Source organism: Staurois parvus, unplaced genomic scaffold, assembly GCF_062004578.1.
Source record: "Staurois parvus isolate SC_StPar_1 unplaced genomic scaffold, SC_StPar_1.0 ptg000479l, whole genome shotgun sequence".
Classification (NCBI taxonomy): domain Eukaryota; kingdom Metazoa; phylum Chordata; class Amphibia; order Anura; family Ranidae; genus Staurois; species Staurois parvus.
The window spans coordinates 1012126-1024716 of record NW_028318275.1 but is presented as its reverse complement, the minus strand read 5'-3'; the positions used below and the strand labels follow the sequence as shown (position 1 = coordinate 1024716).

Below are 12591 nucleotides of genomic sequence, written 5' to 3'. Positions count from 1 at the left end.
TTGCACAGCAGGCGGCGCTGTTTGCTGAACGAACAGGTGGAATTGTAGATTACAGTAAACAGAAGCAAGTTTCCTGGGACTCTTTCACATTCATGGCAACAATTCCCTGTTATCTTTGTTTATATACAAGTCTCCGATTGAATAATGAAAAGGTAAAGGTGTCACTTTTTGCAATCCTCAGATTTTCTACACTGCTATGGTTACACCTGAACTTCTGTTTCATTGGTTATCATTCCTGCATGTTGGTGGGAAGGCAGCTCAGAATTCAGCAGAAGAAACACTTTCTTTCAATTTTGGCCTAAATGTGCTCATTCAATTTTGTATTATATTTTTATTAAATTTATGTTACAAATCCAACATTATTCCAAGTAATACAAGCATTTTCCAATATGAATTTTCCATATCCCCCCACCCCACAAGTTTCCTCTCTTTTCTCCTGTTATTATCCTCTTGTGTTCTTATTCCTCTATTTCCTCCTTGTATCTATCTATCTTCACCTCTGCCCTCTCCTACGTCTTAATTCTTTCCCTCCTGCACAAGCCATGATTCCTCGCATTATCCCCTTCCTTCTTTTACAGTCCTACCAGTTCTACATATCTTTGTAACGATTTAAATTCCCCCCATCTTTCTCGTGTTTTTTTTTTAAATATTTCAGTTTTATCCTCTCCAATATAATATAGTTCTTCCAGCCTATATATATATATACTCCACTGTATTTATCCAGTATTCTATTTTTGGGGTTTCCTGTGCCTGCCAGAATCTGGGGATCAGCCCTTTGGCCACATTTATTAAATGAAAGATCATTATATTCTTATATTGTTTCCCTGTAAACTCAGATTTATGAAATAAACAGACCCAAGGGTTTTTCAATATACTAATCCCTAGTATCTCCTTTATTTGTTGTATTATACCTTCCCAAAAGTCTTGTATTTTGGGGCAATCCCACCATATGTGTGCCATTGTTCCTTTCATCCCACACCCCCTCCAACTTAAAGGTGAACTCTCTGATCATTGTTTATGTACCACACTAGGTGTAATATACCATCTTACTAAACATTTATAATTCATATCTACTGTACTTATGTCCATGGCACCATGTGCTAATTTAAATACTTTCTTTTTTTTCGTGCTCATTCAATTTTGTTCCAAGCTCCTTTTCTCACTTCTCCAAAAACAATGGAGGAACAGATCCAGATATTACTGTAAGGGTCTTATAAATACAAGAGGTAACATGTTTTCGAAGAGCTCATTCAATTTATACACAGTGGCGTCCCAAGGCAGGTGCGGGGGGTGAGTGCCGCACTGGGTGACACCTACCGCTTGGGGTAACACCAGACCAGCTCCACGGTTGCTTTAGTTGTAAAGCAAGCCGATGATCCCCGCAGGATGGATCAGATCTGCGGATTAAGCATAATGGATCGGAGTCAGATCCATTATGCTTCCCAATCTGCAGATCCGATGCATCCTGCGGGGATCGTCGGCTTGCTTTACAACTTACCTTTCCGTGGAGCGGTTCTGGTGTTACCCTGTATAGGTTGCATGCCGACGATCCCCGTGGGATGGATCGGATCTGCGGATTGGGGAGCATAATGGATTGGACTCTGATCCTTTATGCTCAATCCGCAGATCTGATCCATCTTGCGGGGATCATCAGCATGCAACCTATACGGGGTGACACCGGACCCACTCCACGGAAAGGTAAGTTGTAAAGCAAGCCGACGATCCCCGCAGGATGGATCGGATCTGCGGATTGAGCATAATGGACCGGAGTCTGATCCATTATGCTTAATCCGCAGATCCGATCCATTCTGTGGGGATCATTGGAGGGGGTGTCACCAAGTGTTATTGCACCAGGTGACACCAACCCTAGGGACGCCCCAGTTTATACATATTCAGTATATAAATATTTTCTGCACTGAACGCTGGTTCTTGCTAGCAGAGCTCGCATAAGATCCTGTGTAAATTACGCCAACTACAGGAAACGTCTGACCTCTGTGATTGCCAACAAGGGATTTGCCACCAAGTACTAAGTCATGTTTTGTGAAGGGGATCAAATATTTATTTCCCTCATGAACATGCAAATCAGTGCATAATTTGTTAGACATGCATTTCTTTTGAATTGTTTGTTGCTGTTCTGTCTCAGTGTTACAATACACCTACCATTCGATTTTTAGACTGATCATTTCTTTGTGAGTGGGCAAACATTCAAACACAGCAGGGGATCAAATACTTATTTCCTTCACTGTACATAGGCATACATTTAACCCCTTGATCATCATAGATGTTAACCCCTTCGCAGCCAGTGTCATTAATACAGTGACAGTGTATAGTATTATCACTGTTCAATATATTAATGCCATTGGTGATGTCAGTGGCAGTTAGTCAGTTCCCTCTAGTGTTGGTGTTAGATTGCCTGCCGCACTATCACAGTCCTATAAGTCACTGATTGCCACCATCAGTAGGATTTAAAAAATAAATAAATAAAATTCCAGTATATATGCCAGTTTGTAGGTGCTATAATTTTAATGCAAACCAATCAATATACACTTATTGGGATTTTATTTTTATCAAAATCATATAGCAGAATACATTTTGGCAAAAATGTATGAAGAAATTTGATTTTTTTTATTTTATTGGATATATTTTCTACCAGGAAGTAATTTTTTCCCCCCAAATATTTGGTCTTTCTTCCTGTATATCGCAAAAATTAAAAAACCCAGTGGTGATCAAATACCACCAAACGAAGCTCTATTTGTGTGAAAAAATCATATAAATGTTGTTTGGGAACAGTGTTGCATGACCGCGTAATTACCAGTTAAATTAGCACAGTGCCGAATAGTAAAAAAAGTGCCAAGTCATGAAGGCGGTAAACCCCTCCGGGACAAACGCTGTGAATGTATACATTGTGCACGTTTAGGAAATATTTACTTTAGCAGTGCTGGTGATGTTGTGATGGATTTGGTAAAATGCCTATTTTGTTTCCTATTGAATATATATATATACACTTTTTTATACACATTTCTATACATATTTACTTTTATACTTTAATACTATTTCTTTCTTCATATTTATAAATGTTTAGCATGAATATATATGTTGTGTGAATATTTTCTGCCTGCTGGGCTTTGTGGTACTTTAAGAAATCCTTGCTTAAGAAATGTTTGCTCACAGGCACCGACCCCCTCCCATCGTCTGATTTGGAAGACAAAGGAATGTTTTTCTTTCTATAAGATAAGACTTGGAAGAAGATTACACCTATACCATGACGGAGATTGTTTTCGTGTAAAGTGACCAATCAAAGACTAATATAATGCTTATGCTGTTATCACGTAATGTTCGCATAATTTTTCATATATAAACTCACGGTTTCATTTCAATAAATTAGAGAGAGGTTTTCACAGACCAAACGTGTCAGTGTGAGTTTCTTTATGTGCGCACATTCCAGAGCAAACCAGCATCATAAATTAGGACAGGACAATTCAGTCCTCGACTAAATTAATGTCACCGGGACATGCACACTGCACTCTCAATGGATGGCTTGCCGTTCATTGAGAGAGCTGTGCCGTAGGAGTGACATCATCGCAGCTCGGCCATTCAAACGGCTGCAAACCCGGAAGACCGGGTGAAGATGAAAGCCCTGTCAGCAGTGACAGCACATCGCTGAAGGGCTTTGTTTTCAGATAAATCTTTCATAATGTGTTAGTATACGATGCATACTAGCATACTCTTAACTTTTTTTCTTTTTTTGCAGTTTACTACCACTTTAAGCTGAATTTCAGGTATGGATTTTATAGCATACTTAAAACAGTCTAGCTTGGATCTAAGTGTGCATATGTCATACCTATGGGATCCACGAGGAAGCTGGAAATCACTGTAGTAGTGTCCGCTGCTCAGTAAGTTATCATCCATGGGTGCAATGTGTGTGCTGAACAAGGGCCCCAAGGGGAGGGGTGCCCACTGTACCCTCATACATTGCACAAAAATGGAGAAATGCTGTTCTGTTCTCTGTCTTTGCTATAGCGGAGATTGTTGAGTGACAAAGATCCTTCTGTCCAGTGCTTGGGATGGGAGAAGAGATTTGGTGCCAGTCTAATGCTGGTGGGGGGGGGGGGGCAGGTCCCTGTTTCCAAGGGAAGGAGGACTGTGATTGGTCACTGCTTAGGCTAATCACAGCCTTGCTAGCTCTGCCTAACAGTCCCAAGGAAAGGTGGAAGAGAGCCTAGAACAGACAGCAACTCATGGTAGCAAAGGATGGTGGTAAGGTGTTCAGGGGAGGGTTGTGTGGGATAAAGGTTTACTTACTTCTGAACTCTACATCACTTACCCCTGACCTCTATTTCATCTACTACTGATCTCTCTGTCACTTACCCCTGACCCCTGCACTCCGCCTCACTTACTACTGTCTTCTGAATCCCTTACTCCTGATCCTGAACTCGGTGTCATCTACCACTGATCTCTGAACTCTACGTCACTTACTCCTGACCTTGGCATCACTTACTAATGACCTCTGATTTCTGCGTCAATTACTCCTGAACTCTGCATCATCTACTACTGATCTCTGAACTGTGTGTCACTTACTACTTACCCCTGAACTTGGCATCACTTACTTCTGACTTCTGAACTCTGCATCACTTTTTTTTTTTTTTTTTAATTTAAATATTTATTAAATTTTTCATGTTAATACAGATACCCATAAAGGGAGACAATTCACATATAAATAATCATTTATAACATTTCTACATTTCCCCTTCTAAAAACTCTTTTCTTTCCCATCCCACCATCCCCCCTTCCCACCCCTCCTCCCCCCTCCTCCCCCTCTGCAGACTCTAGTCCATTCTAGTCTCTCGAGGCTTATTCATTTTTAGCTAACATCCTAGTTCATAGTTTCCTATATTTCTCTTTCAATCCTGCTCTTTCCCACTTTTCCCATCTCATATAATAAACTCCCATGCTATCTTCCTGCATATGGTATGATCTTTCCATTCTACCTATCTGGGTCACTCTATTAATCCAGTCTTCCTCCTTCGGTACCTCAGATCTCTGCCAAAACTTGGGTATCAACCCTTTCGCCGCATTTAAGAAGTACCATATACCTGAGTCTTTATATTTATTTACAGATATCTCCACATTGTGTAGGAGGCACGTCGTTGTGTCTAACCCTATATCAATTTCAGTAATTTCTTCAATCAATTTGACTATTTTCTTCCAAAAGACCTGAATTTTCGGACATTCCCACCATATGTGAAACACCGTGCCTATCTCTCCACATCCTCTCCAACACATTTTTGAATTTTCCCCATTCATTTTGTGCTCTACACTCGGTGTAATGTGCCAACGTGTCACACACTTATAATTAATCTCAACCTCTCTCATACTAACATTCTCGTGTATCAATCTAAACATCTTCCTCTGTTTTTCCTCGTCAAACCCAACCCCCATATCCCTTTCCCATTTCATTATAAACATTAACTTTGTGTTTGTGTCTAATTCTGTGAGAATTCTATAAACTTTTGATATACCGTGCTTCCCATCCCTTCGTGTTTCCAACAACCTTTCAAACATATTCCACTCCTGTTTTAATCTCAGGGGTTTAGGGAGATTTCCAATAAAACATTTCAATTGATGATATTTCCACTCATCTATTCTAATAAAGATATCTCCCTTCTTCTCCCTTAAATCTTTAAGTGATCTCAATTCCCCCTCCACCAAAACATCTCTCAGTTGGGTGTCCTCCTTTCTAAACCATCTCCCTGATATCTTATCCTTTCCCGGGGGAAAGTACTCAGTGTTTGTGAGGGGCATTAGTATAGAATTAAATTCCCATTTCATGTTTTTGTGTAAGTTGTCCCATACCCTTAGAACATTTAAAGTGTAGATACTTGTACTTTCTTTAATTCCTCTAAACTGTGCTGGAACCCATATCATCTGACTCAATCTAATACCACTAAGGTCATTTTCAATTGTTACCCAGCTTTTCCCCTTATGGTTGACTGTCCAGTCATATATTCTTGCTAACACCACTGCTCTATAATATCTCTTGACATCTGGCAGACCCAATCCCCCTTTCTCTTTAGTCCTACTCAATTTTTCATATGCTATTCTAGGTTTTTTATTCTTCCATATGTATCTTGTTAACATTTTTTTCATTATCTTAAAGAAGGCCTCTGGGATTTTAATTGGTACGATTTGAAATTTATACAGTATTTTAGGCATAATTACCATTTTAACTAGATTTATACGACCTATCCAGGATGGGTTACCTCCTTCTAGTATTTTTAAATCTTCCCTGATCTCGTTTATCAAAGAGATATAGTTTAATCTATACAAATGCTTAGATGAGGCAGTGAGTTTTATTCCTAGATATTTTATCTCTTTTTCTCTCCATATAAAGGGGAATTCTTTTTGTAGTTTTTCTTTTTCATTCTTTGATATATTAATATTCAAGATCTCTGTTTTCGTTGGATTAATTTTTAAATTTGATAGTTCACCGTACTCCTTCAAACTCTGCATCACTTACTCCTGACCCTACTACAGATATCTGCATCACTTGACGCCTGGACTCTATAAATTACTCCTGACCTCTGAGCCACTTACTCCAGCACTTTGCATCATCTACTATTGATCTCTAAATCACCAACTCCTGACCTCTGCATTGCTTACTCCTGACCTTGCTACAGATCTCTGCATCACTTGATGCCTGGAATCTGTAAATTACTCCTGACCTCTGAGTCACTTACTCCAGCACTCTGCATCATCTACTATTGATCTCTAAATCACCAACTCCTGACCTCTGCATCGCTTACTCCTGACCCTACCACAGATTTCTGTATCACTTGACGCCTGGATTCTTGCCCACAGGCCCAGTGCTTTTTGCCGTGTCCCATGTCCTGCTGCATAGTGAACACAGAGCTTCACATTCTTGGTAGGTACCATACGCTGGGGGCCTTTTTTAAGGCAACACATACTGTTATTGTGCCAAGTTCACCACTGTATGTACCCTCTTTAAGTAGGGAAGTGGAAAAATGTAATCTACTGACAGGATCAATAGGTAATAAAATGATGTTATGGCAGGGGAAGGGAACGCAGAAAAAAATCAAACTGCTGTGTTAGTGTTTGCATAATATATGTAATATTTAAAAATCTTTCCCAGAGTTCCACTGTAAGTTACATGTACAGTTGTGTCCAAAATTATTCAACCCCCACTGAAATTGAGTGTTTTGGCCAGTTTGACATTGCTTTTGATCATTCAGTCATCTTGCTTACATTTACATTAAAGAGGCACTTGTAGGTCAGACAAATATAACATAACAGTTATAATGAAATAACCACAAATGTCTTTTCTGTGCTCACAGCATTATCAGTTTTATTCAACCCCCAAGTGACATTCAATCTTAGTACTTAGTACAGCATCCTTTTACAGTTATAACAGCTTTTAAACGTGAAGCATAGCTTGACACAAGTGTCTTGCAGCGATCTACGGGTATCTTCGCCCATTCTTCATGGGCAAAGGCCTCCAGTTCAGTCACATTCTTAGGCTTGCGCACTGCAACTGCTTTCTTTAAGTCCCACCAGAGGTTCTCAATCGGATTTAAGTCTGGTGACTGCGATGGCCACTCCAAAATGTTCCAGCCTTTCCTCTGCAACCATGCTCTAGTGGACTTGGAGGTATGCTTGGGATCATTGTCCTGTTGAAAGGTCCAACGTCTCCCAAGCCTCAGGTGTGTGACGGACTGCATCACGTTTCCATCCAATATCTCCTGGTACTGAAGAGAATTCATGGTACCTTGCACACGCTGAAGCTTCCCTGTACCTGCAGAAGCAAAACAGCCCCAAAGCATGATTGACCCTCCACCATGCTTCACAGTAGGCAAGGTGTTCTTTTCATCATAGGCCTTGTTCTTCCTCCTCCAAACATAGCGTTGATCCATGGGCCCAAACAGTTCTAATTTTGTTTCATCAGTCCACAGAACACTATCCCACAACTTTTGTGGTTTGTCCACATGGCTTTTGGCATACTGCAGTCGACTCTTCTTATTCTTTGGAGACAGCAAGGGGGTACGCCTGGGAGTTCTGGCACGGAGGCCTTCATTACGCAGTGTGCGTCTTATTGTCTGGGCTGAAACTTCTGTACCCACATCTGACAAATCTTTTCTCAGTTCCTCAGCAGTCACACGGGGACTTCTCTCCACTCTACGCTTCAGGTAGCGCACAGCAGTCGAAGTCAGCATCTTCTTTCTGCCACGACCAGGTAGCGTTTCAACAGTGCCCTTTGCCTTGAATTTGCGAATGATGCTTCCTAAGGTGTCTCTTGGTATGTTTAACATCTTTGCAATCTTCTTATAGCCATTGCCCTTCCTGTGAAGAGAAATCACCTCTTCTCTTGTCTTCCTGGACCATTCTCTTGCCTTCACCATGTTTGTAACCACACCAGTAAATGTCTAGAAGGAGCTGAGTATCACAGTCATTTTAAAGCTGCCTAATTGGTGCTTATTATGCTTGATTGCTGCTCGGTGACATCCACAGGTGTTTTCAATACCTGATGGAAAGCACCTGTATGAACCTCTGTTCTTCAGAGTGGTAGTCTTTAAGGGGTTGAATAATTGTGGCAATGAAGAAACCACATAAGAACCATTTACTACTGTATTACATAAACAATTGATGTCATTTTAGTTGCATTTGGGTAGTTACAACGTCCTTGTAGGATTTGATTCTGAATACAATTCCAAATGTACACTATAGTCCCTAAACCCCTTTACAGCATTGGGGGTTGAATAATTTTGGTCACAACTGTATGCTTTTGACATGTGATGCAAAGAACAGATAGAACTGAACACAGGACCCAGCATTGCAACATGACAATGCTAACTAATAAACCATTATGCTACCCCAAAAAGAAGGATCAGACTCATCTGTACTTGCTAGGAAACAGCCCAGTTTAATTTTAGAACATTTACAATTAGTTTATGTAAGTGCTGAAAAATTTCAGTTCATGGCGCGGGAAAAAAATAAAAGGAAAATGTTAAATAAAACACTTCTTTGGAATATTTTTAAAACAAAGTAACAAAATTCTATACATACAGTATATATACTTTTATACCATCTCCAGAGAAACATACAACATATTAAACCCCAACTTCGGCAAAAAAGAAAAAAGCATATACGTCTGCTAAACTCACCTCACCGCTCACCGTGTTTCTGGGGCTTACCCGAGCGCCTGAGAAACCCGAAGGTGCGTCTGATCTCCACTATGGCCTTGGAGGACCAAAGCGATGTGATGACATCACTTCAGGTCTGCGGTGCATGTAAACAATTTTTTTTTTTTTTTTAAAGCAAAAGATCAAACATTTTTTTCTTTTGCCTTTAAAAGTAAAGGAGAGATTTGGGGTCTTTTTGACCCCAGATCTCTCCTTAAAGAGTACCCATCATGCTTATTTCTATTTCAAGGGATGTTTACATTCCTTGTAATAGGAATAAAAGTGATGAAAAAAAATTAAAGGAACAGTGTAAAAATAAAAAAATCAAATAAATAAGAATTTTTTTTTTTAAAGTGTGTCTATCTCTCCGTGCTCGCACGCAGAAGTGAACGTGTACTAAAGTTGTGTACGCATATGTAAACGGTGTTCCCAGCAGACATGTGAAGTATCTCCGCAAATGTTAGAGCAAGAATAATAATTCTAGCACTAGACCTTCTTGGTAACTCTAAACAGGTAACCTGTAAATATTTTTAAAGCGTCGATTTTTAACTATCGTAATTTGTCACCGTTCCATGAGCGTGCACAAAAAGTGTGACATATTAGACATCTATTTACTGGCCCTGACATCCTCTTTCATATGTGTTTTTTTCCAAAAAAATGCATTTGAAAAACCGCTGGACAAATACCATGTGGCATTAAAAAATTGCAACAAACACCATCTCATTCTCTAGGGCAGTGGTTCTCAACCTTTCTAATGCCGCGACCCCTTAATACAGTTCCTCATGTTGTGGTGACCCCCAACCATAAAATTATTTTCGTTGCTACTTCATAACTGTAATTTTGCAGTGGGAGGACTAGCGCCCCATCACTGATGTCAGTGGGATGAATAGTGTCCCATCGTTGGTATCAGTGGGAGGAATAGTGCCCCATCGTTGGTGTCAGTGGGAGGAATAGTGTCCCATCGTTGGTGTCAGTGGGAGGAATAGTGCCCCATCATTGGTATCAGTGGGAGGAATAGTGCCCCATCATTGGCATCAGTGGGAGGAATAGTGTCCCATCATTGGTATCAGTGGGAGGAATAGTGCCCCATCATTGGTATCAGTGGGAGGAATAGTGCCCCATCATTGGTGTCAGTGGAAGGAATAGTGCCCCATCATTGGTGTCAGTGGGAGGAATAGTGCTCCATCATTGGTGTCAGTGGGAGGAATAGTGCCCCATCATTGGTGTCAGTGGGGGGAATAGTGCCCCATCATTGGTGTCAGTGGGAGGAATAGTGCCCCATCATTTGTGTCAGTGGGAGGAACAGTGCCCCATCATTGGTGTCAGTGGGAGGAATAGTGCCCCATCATTGGTGTCAGTGGGAGGAATAGTGCCCCATCATTGGTGTCAGTGGGGGGAATAGTGCCCCATCATTGGCATCAGTGGGAGGAATAGTGTACAATCATTGGCATCAGTGGGAGGCATAGTGCCCCATCATTGGCGTCAGTAAGAGGAATAGTGCCCAATCATTGGCGTCAGTGGGAGGAATAGTGCCCAATCATTGGCGTCAGTGGGGGGAATAGTGCCCCATCATTGGCATCAGTGGGAGGAATAGTGTACAATCATTGGCATCAGTGGGAGGCATAGTGCCCCATCATTGGCGTCAGTAAGAGGAATAGTGCCCAATCATTGGCGTCAGTGGGAGGAATAGTGCCCAATCATTGGTGTCAGTGGGAGGAATAGTGCCCCATCATTGGCGTCAGTGGGAGGAATAGTGCCCCATCGTGGGTGTCAGTAGGAGGAATAGTGCCCCATCGTGGGTGTCAGTGGGAGGAATAGTGCCCCATTGTGGGTGTCAGTGGGAGGAATAGTGCCCCATTGTGGGTGTCAGTGGGAGGAATAGTGCCCCATTGTGGGTGTCATTGGGAGGAATAGTGCCTCATCATTGGCGTCAGTGGGAGGAATAGTGCCCCATCATTGGCGTCAGTGGGAGGAATAGTGTACAATCATTGGCATCAGTGGGAGGAATAGTGCCCCATCGTGGGTGTCAGTGGGAGGAATAGTGCCCCATCGTGGGTGTCAGTGGGAGGAATAGTGCCCCATCGTGGGTGTCAGTGGGAGGAATAGTGCCCCATCGTGGGTGTCAGTGGGAGGAATAGTGCCCCATCGTGGGTGTCAGTGGGAGGAATAGTGCCCCATCGTGGGTGTCAGTGGGAGGAATAGTGCCCCATCGTGGGTGTCAGTGGGAGGAATAGTGCCCCATCGTGGGTGTCAGTGGGAGGAATAGTGCCCCATCGTGGGTGTCAGTGGGAGGAATAGTGCCCCATCGTGGGTGTCAGTGGGAGGAATAGTGCCCCATCGTGGGTGTCATTGGGAGGAATAGTGCCCCATCGTGGGTGTCAGTGGGAGGAATAGTGCCCCATCGTGGGTGTCAGTGGGAGGAATAGTGCCCCATTGTGGGTGTCAGTGGGAGGAATAGTGCCCCATTGTGGGTGTCAGTGGGAGGAATAGTGCCCCATCGTGGGTGTCAGTGGGAGGAATAGTGCCCCATTGTGGGTGTCAGTGGGAGGAATAGTGCCCCATTGTGGGTGTCATTGGGAGGAATAGTGCCTCATCGTTGGTGTCAGTGGGAGGAATAGTGCCCCATCGTTGGTGTCAGTGGGAGGAATAGTGCCCCATCGTTGGTGTCAGTGGGAGGAGGAATAGTGCCCCATCGTTGGTGTCAGTGGGGGGAGGAATAGTGCCCCATCGTTGGTGTCAGTGGGCGGAGGAATAGTGCCCCATCGTTGGTGTCAGTGGGCGGAGGAATAGTGCCCCATCGTTGGTGTCAGTGGGGGGAGGAATAGTGCCCCATCGTTGGTGTCAGTGGGGGGAGGAATAGTGCCCCATCGTTGGTGTCAGTGGGGGGAGGAATAGTGCCCCATCGTTGGTGTCAGTGGGGGGAGGAATAGTGCCCCATCGTTGGTGTCAGTGGGGGGAGGAATAGTGCCCCATCGTTGGTATTAGTGACACAAATGATGGGGCACTATCCCTTCCACTGACACCAATGATACTTACCTTGCTGACCCCTGCTCCAGCCTGGGCTCGCTCTCTCCCTCTCCCATCTACAGCCTGCATACCTGGCTGCAGCAGCAAAATTTGCACTTACCTGTCAGCTGTCTTCCTTCTCTGGCCTCTCTCTTCACTCGCTCCTGCAGCTCCCTCGATCTTCTTCGATCTCCGCGCGCTGCCGCTCGGCTCCTCCTCTCCAAGCTCCACCTCCTCGCCGGTGATTGGCCGCCTGTGTGCCTCTCCTGAGCTACAGTTCTGGTGGCCAATCAGCGGCGAGGAGGCGGAGCTGTTGAGTGATCCCGGAGGTGTGGCCAGGTTACAGGGGCAGCATATCATCCCGCCCACAGATCGCCTGAGACAGGAGCGG

At 43.2% G+C, this 12591-nt stretch overlaps 1 long non-coding RNA gene across 1 annotated transcript; it reads left to right on the top strand.

Annotated features, from left to right (window-relative positions):
- Positions 1–36: 36 nt before the first annotated feature.
- On the top strand, positions 37–3407 carry LOC149452322 (uncharacterized). The gene is made up of 2 exons (XR_016314889.1): positions 37–152; positions 3172–3407. It is a non-coding gene; the product is annotated as an uncharacterized LOC149452322 (long non-coding RNA).
- Positions 3408–12591: the final 9184 nt, after the last annotated feature.